The 16,495-nt window shown below is 39.6% G+C and overlaps 1 protein-coding gene and 1 pseudogene across 4 annotated transcripts in view; both read right to left on the reverse strand.

Moving 5' to 3' along the window:
* The window catches only part of ART3 (ADP-ribosyltransferase 3 (inactive)), a 194,442-nt gene that overhangs the window by 141,415 nt on the left and 36,532 nt on the right, over positions 1-16,495 (reverse strand). The window contains exon 2 of one of the 4 annotated variants that reach the window (XM_056803290.1): positions 15,641-15,748. The exons of the other annotated variants lie outside the window; for them this stretch is intronic. The gene's annotated coding sequence lies outside the window, so the exon portion shown is untranslated. The remainder of the gene's footprint in view (positions 1-15,640; positions 15,749-16,495) is intronic. 4 annotated transcript variants of the gene reach the window in all.
* LOC130455121 (40S ribosomal protein S12-like) lies at positions 2,365-2,858 on the reverse strand (annotated as a pseudogene).

Here is a 16,495-nt window from a genome sequence, read left to right on the forward strand (position 1 = left end):
GCCACTTGGAGGGCTCCTGATAAGATTAGCTTTCGCTCAGTTTGAGTATGCCTTGAGGCAGGGACTTTCCATGACACTCGGATGGAGGGATCCAACCAGGGGGTTACAGGCTCCCCCCATCTCTCTCTGTTTCCCTGCTGTCTGGGTGCCCCCGCGACTGAGTCAGGTTGTTTTCAGGAAGTGGCCTTCAGAAGAGCCGGCCCTGAGGCTCTGAGGTTCCCTCTGCTGCCTTGGACTCGACGCTCTGGGTTGGGGGGGATGGGTCCTGGGACCTTCCTTCTGCCTACCCCTTAGGTCCGAGTGATCTTGGGTTCTGGCTTTTGGGGGGGGGGGCGTACCTTTTGATTCAGGTCCAGGAGGAGGGTTCTCGGGGTCTATGTTGTTGATCGTTTTGAATTTCGGTGCCCTAGGAGCATATAGTTTGAGTTCGGTAGGGAAGGGTTTCCAGAGATCCGAACTTTAGCTTTCTCTAAGCCGCCATCTTGACCAGAAGTCTCTATATGATATTATATACTAAGTCTCTGCTAGCCAACCAGAACTAAAGTAACCATATGATAAATCTTTTAGTGAAAGGTGAAACAACATGATTTAGCAAACTTGGAATCTTTATTCTTATGCATAACGCTCACACCCATCCATGTAAAACACAAGTAAACCTTACTTGCAGGCATGAAGGTGTACAAATGCAAAAGCTTACCCCGTGCATGAAGAAAATCACATGTAATCCTTATTTGCAGACATGAAGAAAGATTGATAAATTCTGGCATTCATGAAGATTTCAACTTACTTCCATGCAAAAGCAAATTTTCACTCTTACTCACACATACACACACGTAAAAATCACACACACATACATTGTTCGTGTGTTCCAGGTTCCTGATTGATTTTACCAGTGGATTACGATTGGAAGAACACATCTTCAATCAAGACTGGACGATGGCGAATCGCATGCAGACAAGATGAAGGACGAGAGAGGAAGAAAGAGTCTCTATAAGCAACAGGAATGGACATGGAAGGACTTTGGAACTGTGATAGAGGCTGGCACTAGAGAAAAGGTGCCAGACTAAAGAGTATATGAAATTGATCACCTTGATGGGGGCGAGGCCTCAGGAGTGGAATCCTGAGGAGAGAAGACTCTGGTGAGAAGAGTAGTGAGGGTCTCTCCATCTTGAGATGGTGAAGAGAGAAGGTGGATAAAGACTTTCTCTTGAGGGTTACCCATTTTTCCTGCTGGTGACTGGAAATCTTTCCCCCCAATGCTTCCCAATTGAAGGGACTTTCTGAAGAGAAACCTGAGCAGACTTTACCTCAGCTCCTGTTGCCCAGGGGTAACCTGACTTTCTCTTGGGGGACTCAGGCTGCCAAGGCCTGAGATCCCCTCCAAACTCGAGGAGGGAGGAAAAGGGTTTAGATAGAGACAGGGGCCCCTTTTCCCACTTTCCTTTTCCCATTCTTCCCTGCCTGATATTCCTTTTGTATTATCTGATTGAGTTAGCATTAAAAGTTATCTGTTCCCCAAGCTGAGTGTGAGTGAATGGAATCAAGGGGAGATCTTTTGGTCTCAAGTAGTGGAAGGGGGACAAGAGGGACAAGAGGGAATCTGGGAGAGTGGCTTTAGCTAAGGCGAGAAGGCAGAAGAGGGAAAATCTTCAAACCCACTCTCCTCTCTCTGAGTCAACCCGTTACAACTGCTGTCCCCCCCTGCACCTTGCTTTCTCCCCTCTTTCCCTCTCTTGCCATACCTCAGGGCCCAGACCCTTCCTTGTCAGGGTACATTCCCTTCTCTTTTCTTTTTTTTTCTTTAATTTATTATTTTTTTCTTTTTTCAAATCAGACCAAGGCTTTTATTTTTTTTTTTTTTTTTGATTGGATAGGGCAGGCAACCCCTATGATTTTCCTTAAGGCGGAAAATGAGGATAATGGAATACAAGGTGGTTGAGGAGATTAAGATAGAGAATGCAGGCCGAGATGGTTCCAGCCTCGGGGAAGGAGAAGGTCAAGAAGAGAGAGACATAGTCATAGAGGAGCCCAGAGGAGCTCCATGGAAGGGAGAAAGGCCAAGAGGAAGTTCATGGGATTGCCTCTGAATTTATTCATGTCCTGCTTGGGCGGTACTCCCAAGGAGGTAGTAACCACGTCACAAAGTATAGACAATTAAGATTGGGTGGCAAGGTAGAGGGAACACCTTTGGGCGTGTACATTGCAAACCGTGCTTTCCCGGGGAATTGACTCCGAGCATGTTAATGGACTTGTGTTGGGCAATAGGTCTCGTGATCAGGTCAAGGTTACCTTCACAAACCTTATCGGTAAAGCCTCATGCTTGGAGACACAGTAGTAATACAGTCATCTATATTTCATAGATCCAAGGCTTTTATTTACTCATTTATTGCATTTAAAATATTCTTTGATGATGTCTTTGGCCTGAGATTCCTTGCCATAGTCCTAAACAACAACACAACTGCAGCCAACCACTTTACAAAGCTTTCCTTCTCTGTCAATTTTACAGAAGCCTACCCATACCCAGCTTCTTGTTGTCATCAACCTTGATCAAGTTGATTTGGTGCTTAGCACACAAGGTCTCAACCAACTTAACATACATAGGTTCATCACAGTTGGAAGCAAGAACACAAAGATGACCTTGGCGTTTGTCCAAAGTTTTGGCAGCTTCACGAATTCCACGAGCTAGGCCATCATGGATAAGGGTGGTCTTCAGCACTTCTTGTAGAGCAGTGTTAATGTCCATTACACCTCCAGCAGCAATGCCTTCCTCGACCATGGCAGCAGTTCACAGGTGAAGCTTAATCTTGAAAGCACCCGGGAGCCTCCACCTCCTGCTCTCCTCAGTGGTGACAGGGAAAGAGAGGAGAACCCCCTTCTCCACAAAGCAGGGTGCAGGGGGAGACAGTAGATGTAACAGGTTGGCTCAGAGAGAGGAGAGTGGGTTTGAAGATTTTCCTTCTTCTGCCTTTTCTCCTTATACAAAGCTGCTCTCGCAGATTCCCTCTTGTCCCTCTTGTCCCCCTTCCACTACTTGAGACCAAAAAGTCTCCCCTTGATTCCGTTCACTCACACTCAGCTTGGGGAACAGATAACTTTTAATGTTAACTCAATCAGATAATACAAAGGGAATATCAGGCAGGGAAGAATGGGAAAAGGAAAGTGGGAAAAGGGGGTCCCTGTCTCTATCTAAACCCTTTTCCTCCCTCCTCAAGTTTGGAGGGGATCTCAGGCCTTGGCAGCCTGAGTCCCCCAAGAGAAAGTCAGGTTGACTCAGCCCTGGGCAACAGGAGCTGAGGTAAAGTCTGCTCAGGTTTCTCTTCAGAAAGTCCCTTCAATTGGGAAGCATTGGGGGGAAAGATTTCCAGTCACCAGCAGGAAAAATGGGTAACCCTCAGGAGAAAGTCTTTATCCACCTTCTTTCTTCTCCGTCTCAAGACGGAGAGACCCTCACTGCTCTTCTCACCAGAGTCTTCTCTCCTCAGGATTCCACTCCTGGGGCCCCACCCCTGTCGAGGTGATCAATTTCATATACTCTTCAGTCTGGCACTTTTTCTCTAGGGCCAGCCTCTATCACAGAACTTTGAAATCTTGGAACTTTTGATCATGAGGATGTGTAAGAATATGTCGTACATGTGAACATCACATATATGTGCATGCACACCCTACATAGCAAAGTAATATATTTCATGGATTGGGTAAGTATACAATGTGCATTGTTGCATAACAAAAGACACACTGACAGAAAATTTCTATGGAAAATTCGAACAGACTAAGAAATTTCTTTTCTGCATGAGTTTGCACAGAAATTTAGAATGATGTACATATGTAAATCTATACTAAGTATATCCTATGGACACATGTACTTACTAATTGACTAACTTGCTAACTATATTAGAGTGATTTATTAATAGTCTAACCACTAACAATAGTAATAGCCTAGTGAGTTTAAGGCTTAACAAAGTAGAGACATAGAAGTTCTGATGTATAGAAATTAGATTGTACCATAATAAGTTAGCATTTGTTAGTGATAAGAAATTTTACTTAGTGATTGTATAGACATTAGGAAATAGGACATTTGCATATTCTTAATGTTAGTGAAATTGTTGAGATGATTTGAATGTTGTTAATTTACTTGTGATGTAAAAAACTATGTTCATGTAAATCCCTTAGCTAAACCATTTTCCTATTCCACTCTTAGCTTAGCATAAATAGTCAGAATAGCTAAGATTAGTTTAGGATTTTGTTATGGGGGGGGGAGTAAGATAATATTTAAGATAGCAAAGGGTTAAAAAATAGATAGATAAAATTATTATACAGGTATCATTGAAAAATGCAAGTTGCATTTTTTTTTTTGTCAAATAAAATGGGGAATTGTGGAAGAGAAATGAAGAGAGAGAGGATTTGCAGGACAACCCAGGCATGCAGTCCAAGCTGGGGATCGGATCTGCAAAAATCAAGGTGAAGATTCCAAATGGAATGTTCTCTGGAGGAGTAGGCAGTTGAACTGACCAGGGGGAGGAAGGGATTCTGTCTCTCTGGGCATTGACTGACCAAGAAAGGAGGCAAGCCTGGCTGCAGGGGGAAGAAGCTGAGAACTAATATTGTTAGCTTTTGTCCCAAGCTGAAGGACCCTTAAGGGGGGGGGCTTCTGGAGTTAAGCTGAGGGACATTGGTGATTTTGTGAACTGAAAGAGGAAAAGAAGATTTTAAACAGTTGTCCTCCATCTCTCTGGATGTCTTAGAGTCATAGCTGTGACTGGACTGATATCTCAAATTCCTCCTATCCCTTATTATAGATTAGGGAAACCCACATCCCTCTTTCCTCAATTCTCTATCCTGTTGTTTCCCTATAAACCCGTTACCTGAGAAAGAAAAGAAGAATATCTTCATAGTCCACTGGGTGGGGGGGGGGCAAAGTCACAAGCTTCAAGAAGAAACTGGGAGGAAGAAGCTGGAAGAAGGGAGGGGGTTGAGGGAGCGTGTGGGATCTGGGAGTGAAGGGAGGAAGAGGTTAGGAAATAGATCCATCTATCAGCCATCAATAGAGATTATAGGCAAACTCCAGAGAATTCCCTTGTGACAGCATCTCTCTATCTCTGTATTACCTCTATCTCCATTGTAACTAAGCAGCCCTCAGGTGTGTCCCCTAGTAGCAGCTCTCTCTAGTAAGCCAGAGTACATACCAGTTATTATAACCAGTAATAGTCACACAGATTACCATTCTATTACAACATCCAGAGAAAAAAACTGTAGTAGCAGAAATGCAGAAGAAAAACACAATTGTTTACATAGTTCAATGGGGATATGATTAGGGTTTTGATGTTAAAAGATCACTCTACTGCAAATAAGAATAACATGGAAATAGGTTTTCAACAATGATATATGTATAACTCAGTGGAATTGCTTGTTAGTTCAAGGAGGGGAGGGAATAGGGATAGGAAAAAAACATTAATCATGTAACCATGGAAAACTATTCTAAATAAATAAATATTAAAAAAATTTTTTAAGGGACTGACTGTCTTTCTAAACAATTGAAAAAACGATTGATCATGGGTAGGACAAGCTAACATAATAAAAATGACAATCCTATCCAAATTAATTTACTTATTTAGTGCCATACCCATTGAACCACCAAAAAAACTTTTTTACTGAATTAGAAAAAACCATAACAAAGTTCATTTGGAAGAACAAAGATTAAGGATATCCAGGGAAATCATGAAAAAAAAGGGAAGGAAGGTGGCCTTGCAGTACCAGATCTCATACTATATTATAAAGCAGTAGTCATCAAAACAATATGGTACTGGCTAAGAGACAGAAAGGAGGATCAGTGGAATAGACTGGGGGCAAGGGACCTCAGCAAGACAGTATACGATAAACCCCAAAATCCCAGCTTTTGGGACAAAAATCCACTATTCGATAAAAACTGCTGGGAAAATTGGAAGACAGTATGGGAGAGATTAGGAATAGATCAACACCTCACACCCTACACCAAGATAAACTCAGAATGGCTGAATGACCTGAATATAAAGAAGGAAACTATAAGTAAATTAGGTGAACACAGAATAGTATACATGTCAGATCTTTGGGAAAGGAAAGACTTTAGAACCAAGCAAGAGCTAGAAAAAAACCCCACAAAATGTGAAATAAATAATTTTGATTACAACAAATTAAAAAGTTTTTGTACAAACAAAAGCAATGTAACCAAAATTAGAAGGGAAGCAACAAATTGGGAAACAATTTTCATAACAAAAACTCTGACAAAGGTCTAATTACTCAAATTTATAAAGAGCTAAACCAATTGTACTTTTGTACAATTCACCAATTGATAAATGGGCAAGGGACATGAATAGGCAGTTTTCAGTTAAAGAAATCAAAACTATTAATAAGCACATGAAAGAGTGCTCTAAATCTCTTATAATCAGAGAGATGCAAAACAAAACAACTATGAGGTATCACCTCACACTTAGCAGATTGGCTAACATGACAACAATGAAAAGTAATGAATGCTGGAGGGGATGTGGCAAAGTTAGGACATGAATGCATTGCTGGTAGAGTTGTGAATTGATCCAACCATTCTGGAGGGCAATTTGGAACTATGCCCAAAGGGTGATAAAAGACTGTCTGCCCTTTGACCTAGCCATATCACTGCTGGGTTTGTACCCCAAAGAGATAATAAGGAAAAAGACTTGTACAAGAATATTCATAGCTGCACTCTTTGTGGTGGCAAAAAAATTGGAAAATAAGGGCATGTCCTTCAATTGGGGAATGGCTGAACAAATTGGGGTATATGTTGGTGATGGAATACTATTGTGCTCAAAGGAATAACTGGAGGAATTCCATGAGAACTGGAATGACCTCCAGGAATTTATGTATAGTGGGAGGAGCAGAACCAGGAGAACATTGTACACAGAGACATTGTACACTGTGGTATAATAGAATGTAATGGACTTCTCCATTAATAGCAATGCAGTGATTCCGAACAATGTGAAGGGATCCACATTCAGGGAGAAAAGTGTGGGGTGGAAACACCAATGAAAAACAACTGCTTGATTACATTGGTCAAAGGGATATGATTGGGGATACAGACTCTAAATGAACTTCCTAGTGCAAACATCAACAACATGGAAATGGGATGGGTTCAAGGACACATGTGATACCCAGTGAAATTGCACATTGGCTACAGGAGGGGTGAGGGTGGGGAGGGAGGAAAATAATATAATTCTTCTAACTAAGGAATAATGTTTTAAATTCACTAAATAATAAAAAATAAAAATAAAAAAAGGGACTGCCTTACCTCTCTCTTCCCCTCCAATTGTAAATCATGCAAGGACTATTTTAAGATTGATCTAAAAATCAGAGTGGGCAAGAGACCTCTTACTCACATTTCTACCTCAGCTTGGCCATACAGCTAAAACACTTGTGTTGCCTAAGTCAGTCTGAATCTGGGTTTAAGTTTCTTCTTTTGCCTTTGATCTTTCCTGAGTTAAGGTGAATAAATATCCAGAGGTGGGCATATCTACAAATAAAGCCAACCCTGGGAGGTAGAGAGGTCAGGAGGGAGATCCATCAGAGATTAGACCTGAATGGTGGCACTGAGAATAATATCCACTGACTACTGCAATGCTCTTGAAGAGAACAATCACTGACTACTATCAAGTAGACAAATATTGCAAATTGTTAGAACAGTTCAGAATGGAGATGAAATCAGTGGTCTCTACAAAGCAGCTTTATATTTTGATGAGTTTTTTATTTTCAGGTACCTAAAAAATAAACTGCATGGTTACTGCATTCTGTTTGAAAGCTATATTTTGTCAAATGCATGCTTGTGAGACCATATGAAATATGAGATTAAGAATAAAAAAATTAAAAATATTGCTGAACAAGTTGTGGTAAATGATTGTGATGGAATATTATTGTACTGTAAGAAATGACAAAGAGAATGGTTTCAGAAAAACTTGAGAAAACTTATTTGAGTGGATACAAAGTGAACAGAACCAGTATCACTATACACAGTAATAACAATATTGTAACAGTCAATGGTGAAAGACTTAGCTATTCTGTCCATACAATGATGCACAAAATTTCCAAAGGACTCATAATGAAAAATGCCATCTACCTCCAGATAGAGAACTGATGGATTCAGAGGGCAGAATGAAGACCTTTTTTTCACTTCCTTTATTTTTCTTGCTTTAAAATTTTTTTTGCAACATGTCTAACATGGAAATATGTTTTGCATGATTTCATGTGTATAATTGGTATTATATTTCTTGAACAGCTGGAAATAAAGGGGGAAAGGGTGAAAATATGGAACTGAAAATTAAAAATTAAAAATGAATAGTTAAAAAAAATGAAAGACGCATAATAAGTATCAACCTTAAGAAAACTGTCCTCTCTGATATGACTGACTGTACTCCAAGCACTTGCCTCAGGCTCTATGACTGCAGAAGACTCATAGTATCAAATTGAATGTATTCATAAAAACTTTATAGAATTGGGAGGCCTAGTTGTTAGCTTTACCACAGATAGTTTAAATCTGGACAAAAATAGCCACCTAAAAGGAATTATTATTTAAACATTTTATATTCATGTTCATGAATTCTAAAATTCCTTTATCTAATCTTAATTTTATTTCCTCCTTTCCCTTGTTCTTCATCCTCATCAAGATCTCTAATCCCTGTATCCTTTCTCAGGCCATCATTCCTATATTAGCTATACTGTTACCTTCCCTATCTTAAAGTCTTGGTGGATCATTTCAACTCTACACTATCGTCTCTAACCAAATCCCTTGTCTCATTCTTCTAATGCTGATAATTCCTTGCCTAAATAGCAAGCTTGGATTATTGCCACTTTTATGCCTCCACTCCTATTCATATACTTCTGAATAGACAGGAAGAAAATCACTAAACAGGACCCTCTACAAATTTATTTTCAAGGTCTCAACTGGACTCCCAGTTCAAGGAAGTCCTTTTAATCTCCCTGATTGTGAGACATGAGAAATAACAAAATGATGGACTCCTCTCACAAGTACCCTGAAATGGACTAGAAATGGGAAGAGAAAGGGGCCCACATCCTAGCATAAGTCCCATTTCCACACATCCACATTAGCAGGACATGATGAGGAACTCAATGACAGGTCATTCCTTTAAGAGCCTAACAGGTGAATTTGCTTTCACTTTGATTGGTTAAAACTCATATGGATAATTCCCCCTTCCAATGAGATGGCCCTCCCAACAGGATTGGAACTCTCTAGTAACTAGTGTGGAAAGGAAACAAGACTGACAGTTTGTGGGGGAAGGGCCCAACTGGGAGTGGCAGTTGGGTCTTGGGACTAGCACTTCCTTCCTGGGGGTGGGACTTGCTTCCGGGTGTTGGAGGAGAGAGGAATGTGGTCAGCCCAGTCTGGAGTGGCATGCTCTTCTTGGTTCAGCCCAAAGACACAGGCTTCTAAAGGTTAGAATTGTTCTTGTTTGCTTTCTGTGTACTGCTAAGATTTTGAATTAGAACAACGAGAGTAGATGGGAGTGGGATAAATTCTCCGCCAACCTCTGGGGCCTGGCCTCAGATCTGAAACTGAGAAAAACTCCAATCCCAACTAGTTATTAAACTTTATGTTATTTGAATTCGCAGTGGACTATCACTTCTGGTCATAGAAGGAGCTGAACTTTAGCTCAATCATTCCAGGACAAATAGTCTTTATCAGACCCCTGCTGTTTCCTCTCAGCAGGCGGCATCTCCCTCCCTTGTCTCACCAAGCAATATACCCTCTCTCCCCTTAACTCCTCATTACCCCATACAAACCTCCCATTTATCCCCATTTTTTCTTCTGTTGCAAAAAGCTTTTCAAGATACAAGACGGCAAAGAAACTATTACTTGCCATGGGTTATCTAGCTTGGATTGCATATTTCTTGTATATGTTTTACGACTTATTTTTTGTCATGATTCCAGATTATATTTATTTTCTGCTTAGCATCTATGAAACATTGCAATGGCTGAATATAAGTATGTATCGCTTGATTTCATTCATTCCCACATATGCTGGAGCATTATTCTTCTTAAACAAATTATACTATGCCCTAAAAATAGGTGTGCATCTAATTTTTGGAAAAAAAGCAAAAGATAATGAAATGGCTGTGACGATTTTAGCTATAAAAGAGATGATGCAACTAAAGGAAATGATGAAGCAACTGAGTGAAGAGATACAATGTGGCAAAGGTATTAACACACAATAAGACATACCTAAAAATAACAATGTAGTTCAGCAAGAAAATACAGATGGGGATGAAGGTGGAATACCAATATTGCCACTAAGAGATCAAACAAGCCTACAACCCAGACAGTGGTATAATTCATATTAAAACACATAAACCATTTACAACAGCTGACCTTGAAAGTCTGAAAAGACGGATGCCTTCCTGGTTTTCAGAACCGATGAGATGTTTAAAAGAATTTAAAAGAGCAATTAGGCTTTATGATCCAGATTTCCAGGACACTGAAATTTTTCTCTCAGAATTATTTTCAAAATGGGAAAAACAGCAATTCATTGATGAAACAAGAAAAAATCCAAATTTAACATCATGGCCAGAGGAAGGAACAGACTTAAGAGTTATCCAATAATGAAAATCTACATTACCTAAGAAAGGCCAGAGAAGATCTATTAAGAGGCAATGAAAAGTTTTTCAAAAAGACCAGATACTTGGGGAAAATTTGAGAAATTGAGACAGGAAAGTGGGGAACATTCATCAAAGTTCCTCGATAGAGTGATTGAAGTAGCAGAGGATGTGCTTGGATTTGAAAATTTAACTGAACAAAATCTCCAACACATAAGGAGACAATTTGTGAAAGGGAGTAACACACCTATTAGATCATATTTTAAACTTCAATGCCCAGATTGGGAAACACTAAGTGGAAGATTTAAGAAAAACTGCAACTTACATATTTTCAGGTCATAAAGAAATGCTAGAGGAAAAGGATGAAATAATAAAAGACCTTAAAACCAAGCTCAAGGAGGCAAATAGCTCAAGTAAATATAAAGAAATTGAAGAAATAAAAAATCTAGCCACTCTGCAATCGTACAAACCCACAAGAAATTACACAAAAAGCAATCAAAGGAGAAATTTACCCAGATGTTTCCTCTGTGGAAAAATGGGTCACATGGTTTGAGATTGTTATTTAAAGGCACAATTATTCCAATCTAATAACAAACCGAGGTCTTGGAAAAGCAACGTAAATTATAGCAGCAATAATACACAAACAAATGTAAAATGTTGTGATTGTAATTGCAAGAAATCATTGCAAGCACCAAATTTAGAAACCCTGGAGAGGTACATCCAACAAGGAGCGAAGCCACGTTATTCACAAATAGTCTCAGGTGCTGCCAAACCAAGTCAGTTATGAAGCCAGGTGCATGGGGTAACATCAAAAAGGAAAAATGGCAAAGGAAAAGGAAAAGGGAAAAATGAAAAGGAAGGAGACTGCATGCAAATAGAACTTGAGGTTGCAAAAGCACAAAATAAAACTAAAGAACAGATAGAAGAAGAAATCCAATTAGATAATGATGTAACAGAGATTAAAGAGAAATTTTTTGGAACAATGGAACAAGCTACAAAGAAAGAGGAAGAAACAGAACTGGCAACAGTCTGTAATACACAAACTGTAAATGAATTAATTGAAGCATATGAACTAACAACAGAAGGGTCCAATGGGGAAGAAAATGCAATAACAGAGAATATTCAAATTATCAGACCTCCTGGAGACAATGACTCTGAAAGCAGGGATGATATTACAGAAGAAAATACCAATGACATAATAGAAAAGTCAACTTTAAACCCTTATGCAGAAGAATTCCAACCAATAGTAACTGCACAAGAGAAAGCAAACACAAACATTGTTATGCCATCTTTAAGTCTCCATGATAATGCAATTCCCTTGCAGACTGATGACGGATTGCAAAATGAAGGTTCAAAGCAACAAGAAAAGTCTGCAGAAGAAGAACAAAACTGGGATTTGAACAAAATAGAAATAGAGGCACCTATGGTCCAAGTGTGTCAACAAAATGAGAACACAGAACCAAGGGTCATGATAAAAGTGGGTAATGAAATCTACCCAGCTCTTATTGATACAGGAGCAACTAAATATGTTTTAAAAACATCTTCTGAAGACAGCCAAATCACAAGTTACATCCAAGTTAAAGAGCTTGCAAAAGACTTGGGGAATATAGAGATCACCAAGCAAGAGTCAACGCAAGACACGAATCACACAGAATCACTATATTCAATAATGTTTGATTCAGAAAATGAAGACCAAGAACCTTATGAATATATCAAACCTTACGATCAACATCACAAAGCTTTACAAGAGGGAAAGACAGATAATTACATTAACAACTCAAATCAAGAACAAACGATCCAGTCAGAAGAGTTAGTTAAGGAAATAAACTACACAATCACAATAAAAGAAATGCTGGCAGCATTGGGAGTCAAGAATTACAAAGAACTTTGTGAAAAGTATGTGGAAGTGGATAAAGTGGATAGAGACACTGAATTTGAAGTACAAGAAAATCATATACCTGATCCAAAACAAAAGGAAGAAGAAGAAAACAATGTAATGCTTCTATCACATCTTCCTTTCTCTGACGTAGAACTTCTCACAAACTAGACTGTCAATTAACAAAATATATACAAGCTTTACAGACAAGAATAGCAGAATTGCATGAAATGGGCTTGATACAACAAACCATACCCCTGGATTACAATTTGTACAACATCAAACCAGGAGACATAGTATACTTAAAAAATTTCAATAGAAAATTGTCTACAGACATAAAATGGACTGGACCACATGAAGTATTGCTTACTACCCCAACAGCTATAAAAGTTGCAGGGAAAGACTCATGGTTTCACTGTTCCCACATGAAACCAGAAAAAGTTCAACACCATTGTAACAGACATCGAAGATAATTAGACAACAGATAGTGCTGAGAAATGAAAACAAAAACTGATTAACATAAAAGCACATCATAAAGAAATAATAGTGACACAATGTTTGAGACAACTTTCCAGCCCAGAGGAAAAGCATCCCAGAGGAAAAGCATCCCAGAGGAAAAGATTTTAAACCAGCCCAGAGGAAAAGCATCAAGAAAAGATGCTAGAGACAAGAAACAAAGAGGAAAAGCTGAAATGGACAGCTAAGACTTTGAACTTTGTAAATTTGTTTATATTAGAGGACAGATGGAAAACGAGACTTATATGTAAGATTGAGTGTGTTGAAATAATAAAACAAAAGTAATTTCACATATTAGGGAAATAGCATGCATCACTACATAACATAGAAGAAAGAAGAGATCCATCAGTCAACATGAGAAGTGGAAATCTGAAGAACCTTGATAAGTATTAATTCAACACAACACTGAGGCCTTGTCTATATAAACGAGTGTCTGAAATTGTATTTATGCAAATGTAAATATGTATATAGTTAGTTCCATAAGATCTTTGGCAAATAGAAAGATCAATAGATATTCTATTTGACTGACATTATGATGTGGAACAATCTAAATAAGATATTAGTTTTAGTTAATGTAGAGTAAGTAGTATTAGCACTAAGATTCAAATTTATTGTAATAGTTTGTTCAACATTTATTGTACTGAATTTATTGTAAAATCCAAAACTACCCTTGCTCAAACTTTCCTGCTAAGAATTCAGATTTACTAAATTAATAACTATCATATAAATATGTGACCTTGGGAAGGTCACAACAAAAAAAGGGGACGATTGTGGAAAGGAAACAAGGCTGACAGTTTGTGGGGGAAGGCTCCAACTGGGAGTGGCAGTTGGGTCTTGGGACTAGCACTTCCTTCCTGCGGGGTGGGACTTGCTTCCAGGTGTTGGAGGAGAGAGGAATGTGGTCAGCCCAGTCTGGAGTGGCATGCTCTTCTTGGTTCAGCCCAAAGACACAGGCTTCTAAAGGTTAGAATTGTTCTTGTTTGCTTTCTGTGTACTGCTAAGATTCTGAATTAGAACAACGAGAGTAGATGGGAGTGGGATAAATTCTCCGCCAACCTCTGGGGCCTGGCCTCAGGTCTGAAACTGAGAAAAACTCCAATCCCAACTAGTTATTAAACTTTATGTTATTTGAATTCGCAGTCAGATAAGTGGACTATCATTTCTGGTCATAGAGGGAGCTGAACTTTAGCTCAATCATTCCAGGACAAATAGTCTTTATCAGACCCTTGCTGTTTCCTCTCAGCAGGGGGCATCTCCCCCCCTTGCCTCACCAAGCAATATACCCTCTCTCCCCTTAACTCCTCATTACCCCATACAAACCTCCCATTCATCCCCATTTTTTTCCCAATCCCATTTCCTTTCCCAATAAATATTACACTAGCCAATGGTGAACAAGGACCTGATTCGCATTAGGGACTAAGATAAAAGGAGCCTACATGCTCCCATACTTTGTACTTGCTTGCTGGCTATAATACCTGTAACACTGGCTCGTGAGTACCAATTCTCTCAAGGATGAAATAAAATATTGTTTGCCACATTAACACTGAGTTCAAGATTTGTTTTGTGTAGGTGGTTGTTCCTCTCAACTAGGGGCTTGTCTGGGACCTGAGCTGGCCTCAGGAACCTCTGTGTTCCAACACTCATAAGCAGAACATCCTACTGAATCATTATTGGCAACTGACTTGCTGTTGGAGTCCAGGGATCCTGACTCCTGATGAGACCAAAGGGACTTAGTAAAAGTGTTGCAAATGTTGCAGGGAAGAAAGATGAGCCACTTGGGGAGAGTTTGTTTTGTCTGAGGTGAGCAAAAGAGAGTTATAGCATGAGAGGATGGTCTGCAGGGGACAGATGCAGAAGACTAACAAGGCAAGAATTCTGGAATGTTGAAAAAAAGGGTTAAGTTGAAAAACTCAGAAGCAGTTAGTCTCTCTGGGGTTTGCTGATTGCAAGCATCTAGGAGGCTTTAATGCCAAGCTACCTGGTGGATTCCCTTTACCTGTCCATTGCTATTAATACCTGTGGTTCCTGAAAAGAAGATTCTGAAGCTGGCATGACTCAACATCCAGTCAAGGGCAGCTGTTAGTAAGTGTGAGATCTGAGTCCATCCTGACTTGGGATCTTTCCCTGGGCCCTCTAAGCTTACCACAGACCATTACCCTTTAACATTAACTTGGGGGGGGGGAGGTTAGTTCAGAATTAGTTAATACAGGGATTGGGAATTTTAGGTAATGGAGGTGAGAATTAGAGTATACCAACAACTTTGTGAAGACTGTGAGGATACATTGAAATCCTTGGCACTTTAGAGGGAATTAGTATCAGGGTTACCCTATTTCTTTTTCAACCTTTCCTCATTTAATAAAAATACTTTCCAAGTTACTGAGTGGTCTGTGTGTTGATCTCAGACCAGGTTCTGCCCTGGTCTGAGTTAACTGTTAGCTTTCAACTCAGGGCCAGTCTTGTTATTAACCCAATTCAATCCATCCTAACCATGTAAGTCTGTGTGCACCAACCCAGGTAAGAAAAGACTATTAAGCATTACTTGGGTGGTCACAGAGTCAGTTGGTTAAAGTCTATAGAACTGGGATCAAGTGATTAATCTGTAGACCCAGTTGGTGAGAAGTGGTTTGAATCCATACTCACCTGTAAGTTGCTGGTTAGAGTCCAGTGCGATAGGAAACAGTGAATCCCGAGAATCAGGAAAAGGAAAGAATTCTCTCCCCGAGGTTCCTAAAGATAGCCTAAAGGGAGCTGATTGAAACATATAAAGGAAAGAGTAAAAAGAAAATTATTAAATATTGTTATCTAGTGTGGGCCAGAGTGCCCCTAAAAAGACTCAGTCTTTTGGCCAAAGTTCAGGTCTTCTGAGGATTGAGTGTCAGTTTTTAAATTTATATGTTAACGTAAAAAGCCTTATAACTGAAGAAGAAAAATATGCCAGACTGTGATTACCTAGTACTGAACTCTTCCTCCTCACTGATGAGGAATGTGAAAAGAAAGAGGAGGGTACCAAATGGGACCCCTTGGGGTGCTTACCACCACCATATATCCTATCACCAGTGGGGGAACTAGATGAAGAAGTGGTGAGAGGGATAGTCCCTGCTCCAAGGATCCCATTGGCTCAGGAAGAAAATGGAAGGGGACTTTATGGACTCCTCCAAAGTAAATTAGATTTCTTTTTTTTCCCTTTCTTTTCTTTTTTTAAAATTTTAAACATTATTTCATTTGGTCATTTCCAAACATTATTCACTGGAAACAAAGATCATTTTCTTTTCCTCCCCTCCCCCCCACCACCTTTCCCTCTCCCATAGCCGATGCACGATTCCACTGGTTATCACATGTGTTCTTGACTCGAACCCATTTCCCTGTTGTTGGAATTTGCATTAGAGTGTTCATTTAGAGTCTCTCCTCAGTCATATCCCCTCCAACCCTGTAGTCAAATAGTTGCTTTTCATTGGTGTTTTTACTCCCACAGTTTATCCTCTGCTTGTGGATAGT

This window comes from Monodelphis domestica, chromosome 6 (genome assembly GCF_027887165.1).
Source record: "Monodelphis domestica isolate mMonDom1 chromosome 6, mMonDom1.pri, whole genome shotgun sequence".
Classification (NCBI taxonomy): Eukaryota; Metazoa; Chordata; class Mammalia; order Didelphimorphia; family Didelphidae; genus Monodelphis; species Monodelphis domestica.